Source organism: Onychomys torridus, chromosome 16 (genome assembly GCF_903995425.1).
Source record: "Onychomys torridus chromosome 16, mOncTor1.1, whole genome shotgun sequence".
Classification (NCBI taxonomy): domain Eukaryota; kingdom Metazoa; phylum Chordata; class Mammalia; order Rodentia; family Cricetidae; genus Onychomys; species Onychomys torridus.
In genome coordinates, this window is record NC_050458.1 from 65915109 (window position 1) to 65919773 (window position 4665).

The following is a 4665-nucleotide window of genomic DNA, read 5'->3' on the forward strand; positions in this document are numbered from 1 at the left end:
AATGGAACTCAGGACAGGCTTGGCAGCAAATACCTTTACCTGCTAACCGTCTCACTGGCCCAGCAGCAAAATCTTGATGAGAATTTTGTGGTCCACCTTCGGGAGAGGCTGGAATACCTCTTGCCTTGAGGAGCCACCCAGCCCAGGCCTCTGCCCACTGCCTTCTCCTTCACGCAGCCCTCCCAAACTGGCCCAAGAGACCGGCCAGTGGTGGCCCTGTGGCCAGCAGCACCTGCAGACAGTGTGGGGGCCTCTGGGGATTCTGAGCACGAAGGTTTCAGGAACACACCTCCGCTGAGCCCTGGGTCAGGTTGCAGCAGTCCTCAGAACAGGAAGTGGGGTGCACAGCACTGGGAGGGGGCGGTGGCTGTGCGGTCCACAAGACACAGGCAGCCCCGCCTCTTCAGAAGGCCGCTGCTAACCGGCTGACTGTCCAAGGGAGACTTAGATTCTACCACGACCCGCCCCTGATCTGCAATTGACCTGTGGACTTAATGTCCTGTGCCTTGACACTCTGTCCCTCGGCCTTCTCATTGGTTGGCTGAAGGCTGAGCCTCTTGACCCACGCTTGACTCCGCCCCCAAGTAGTTCTACCCTACTCCTGCTCAGTGCAACATTCACGACCTCCACCCCCGGGGGTGGGGTACAAAGAGGCACCTGCTGACCATGGGGAAGATCCCTCTGTAGGTTTCCATATTCCCTTATATTCGCAGGAAAGCCGTCATAACGACTGCCATCCCGGAAAGGTCTGGGGGCAAATAAAAGCTGAAACCAAAAAATTGTCAGGTCTCACGCCTGATTTTTGTTTGAGAAATGCAGGAGTTTCTAAGACAGCCAGCAGACTCTTACTAGGCTGGGGATCTTAGCCTAGTAATAGAACCCCTTAGCAAGAGAAAATCTCCAAACTCAGTCCCCAGGACGTGTGTCCCCACTCACCCACACACCCATACAAAATGAGTAATTGATAATACCCTATTGGAAGATTCGGATCTCTAAATACTTCTGAGCTGTTTCCCACCAGCCCAGCCCTTATCTGACCGGCTCACAGAGCCCCTCACACACTTCCCCTTTACCGCAGTTCCTATACAGCCCTGGCATAAAACCCTCTACATGAAGTCCCAGCAAACCCTCAGTGGCCTGTCCTATAAAACAAACACGTGACTGTAATTCGTCCCATTAGGTGCTACCGCTGTTATAAAAAAGCACAACTACTTTATGTCCATTGGCAAGAAAAAACAATTAACTAACTGGGATTCCATGTCACTTATTGAAGACTTTGAAAAATAAACGTATCCCCCCCCCCACTCCACTCTGCTGCTGGACATTGAATCTAAGGCTTTAACAATGAGCTACATCTCCAGCCTCAGCACCCTTCAGCCCCAACCATAAATGCATTTTTTTTTAAAAAAAAGCATTTATTTTTAATTGAGTGGGTATATATGTTCATGCCATAGCATGCGTGTGGATGTCAGAGGGTAAATTTTGAGAGTTCTCACCTTCTACTAAGTGGGTTCCAGGGAATCCAGCTCAAATCAACAGACTTGGCAGCAATCCCCTTTAATCCCTGAGCCAGCTCAGCCATTTTTTTTCTTCTTTTCCTTTTTCTTTTTATGTGTATGGGTGTTTTGCCTTATTATATGTCTGTGTACCACCTGCATACAGTGCCTGGGGAGACCAGAGACAGAATCTGTCTATCCTTGGAACTGGGATTATAGACAGCTGTGAGCCACCTTGTAGGTGCTGGGAATTGAACCCAGGTCCTCATAACTGAACCATCTCCCAGTTCACCTCCTTTTTTTTTTTTTCTTTTTTTGAGACAGAGTTTCCCTGCTCTGACTTCCATCCCCAGCTCTCAAAAACAAAAAGAAATAAGTAAAAGAAAAAGCTTTCTCGCCTTCAGAGCTTGGTTCCTGGAATCATTTTAAACTCTGTACTGCCCATGTCCACTTTTCATGCAGATCCCCCTCTGAACCGTCACAATAGATGAAATGGGTGATGGGACATTTCTGAAGCACACACTTCAGTATTATTCTCCATTGTTGGATAAAAAGTTGTTCCGAATTGCTGGGCGGTGGCCCATGCCTTTAATCCCAGCACTCAGGAGGCAGAGGCAGGTAGATCTCTGTGAGTTAGGAAGTCAGCCTGGTCTACAAAGGGAGTTCCAGACAGCCAGAGCTGCTACACAGAGAAACCCTGTCTCAAAACAAACAGACAAACAAAACAAAAAACTACAAAAAAGAAAAAAAAGTTGTTCCAATTCTTAACAACTTTAATTAGTGAACATTTTAATTTATTTATTTTTATTGTATGTGCATTGGTGTTTTGCCATGGGTGTTGGATCCTCTGGAACTGGAGTTACAGACAGTTGTGAGCTACCATGTGGGTGCTGGGAATTGAACCTGGGTCCTCTGGAAGAACAGCCAGTGCCCTTAACCACTGAGACATCTCTTCAGCCCCAAACATTTTATTCTCTAAGGGTCAGGAACATAGGCCTCTTAGCTGGCTGGTTCTGGCTCATTATGGTCCCTTGTGAGGTTCCACATATGCTGCCCTGCCAGGGACTGGAGAACCAATTTCCAAGGTCATTCCCATGGCTGGTGGAAGACCTCAGTTCCTGGTTGGTACTGTCTGTCCTCAAGGTCTCGGTCTCTCAGCCCTGTTTCCTCATGACAGAAATGCTTGCCCTATTCAAAAGGATGGTGCTGAGTTCTATAGAACATCACAGTTTTTAACTGTCCTTTTGTGATACCAGCAAAGGCACCAAGTTCACACGTGCAGGAAGGGTGGCCAACTGTCTAGGTGACAGAGTAAGAGGCCACTGAATATAAGATGTATACTGATTTTAAAAAGTGCTTGAAGGAAACCAGGTGTGGTATAGCCCACACCTCTAAATCCCAGCACTCAGAGTGCTGATGCAGGAGGATTGCCACAAGTTTGCTGACTACAGGAGAGTTCTAAGCTAGCCTTGGCTGCAGCAAGAGACCCTGTCTTACAACAAATAAAGCAAAGAATGTGATGGAATGTGCAGTTTAGAGTCGGCGAAACAGTCTGTCACGGGAGTCTTGAGGAACAGTGGCTCCAGCGTGACACCCTCCTCATCTTTCCTGTGTCTCTGGATGGTCCCCTGAAGGTCACTGTGTTAGTCACTTTTTACCACTGTGACAAAATTCTCAGAGACAAGTGGCTTAGAGAGAGAAAAAAAATTTTATTTGGGTTCCTAATTTCAGAGTCTCTGTCTGTGATAACTGGGCTCAATTGTTTCTATGTGATGTACAGGGAGATCATGGTGAGAAGAATGTGCTGGAGTGTGTGCTCACTTCACAGTGGACAGGAAGTAAGAGTCAGGAGGAAGCCAGGACTGGATGTACCCTTCCAAGACACACTCCCCAGTGACCTGTTTACTTCCTAAACCTCTTCCACTGTGGTCAGTGTTGTCATGATTCAGTCACCTCTCCACTCTGCCAGCAGCTAGGGCCAGCCCTTCAACACAGAGACCCTTGTGGGGTACACTTCACTTTCAAATGTAACAGCCACAGAGAGGCTGGTGCACTTCTGGTCCTGCTGTGTGTACCCAACATTCTTCCCAGATAGCCTCCTGTAGGGCAACACAACCCTACCCAGAGATACCCAGTGCCTCCCTCTTGGGTCCTTGTGTTGGGTTCAGGCTCACTTGGATACGTTAGCTAAACTCAGGGCGATTTGAATTCTTTCTCACATAAAAGAAATCTGGAGGTGGGAAGTGCTGGTGTGGTAACCCCACCAGAAAACCCAGGTGCTACCCATCTCCAGATCTTACTCTCAAATTTACCTCCGATTCCAGAGTAGTGGGTGGAGTTCCAGATCTACGTTGTAACTCTAAGCAGGCAAAAATGGAAGGACCCTTGCTCCTTGCCAGGGTCCAGTCTCCTAACAGCCTCTGCTCTCCTGTGGCACCACACACACTCTCTCTCATTCTCTTCCTGCAATTAGTGCGCATGCCTGTGTGTGTGTGGGGGGGGGGGTACTCATGCCTGTGGAGTAAGAGGACACCTGGAGTCAGTTTTCCCTTCCACCACGAGGATTCTGGAGCCTGAACTCAGGTCATCAGGCTTGGCAGCAAGTGCTCTTACATGCGGAGCCGTCTCAACAGCTCAGAGTTTTGATTCTTTAAGGTGTGGGAGAGAATGGATGCTAGGTGTTCACAATGTCCTTCACTGTCTCTCTGGAGAAATAGGCGACCAGTACTGAAGGAGATGTGTGGCCATTGCACCTGGGATGAAAACACAGACATCTTTCTTCCAGGGGGATCATCCGTGGTGAGAAGATATAGAGCAGTTGCCCCAAATATGCCTCCTTTCCCCTGATCTGCTCCAAGCCCTGGATGTCATGTTCTTTAGTGGAAGCTGGATCCCTACCCCACCTTAAATGAGTATTAATCTCTCGGAGGCACCTCCATGAAATCCAATCTTTCCGCCCACATCTAGCCTGCAGAGGGACATGAGGCATGATTTGGGTCTGGGAGACACATGGGATGTGCTTTTGAGAACGTTTAGAAAGATTCTGAGGCCAGAAAAGAGTGCTTTCCCTGGCCTCTGAACATCGCTATCTACAGGGACTGTCTGAAACTACAGCATCTCCCATGTGACTTTCAGAGATGTCAGGGAGACCAATGCACACCCACAGGGA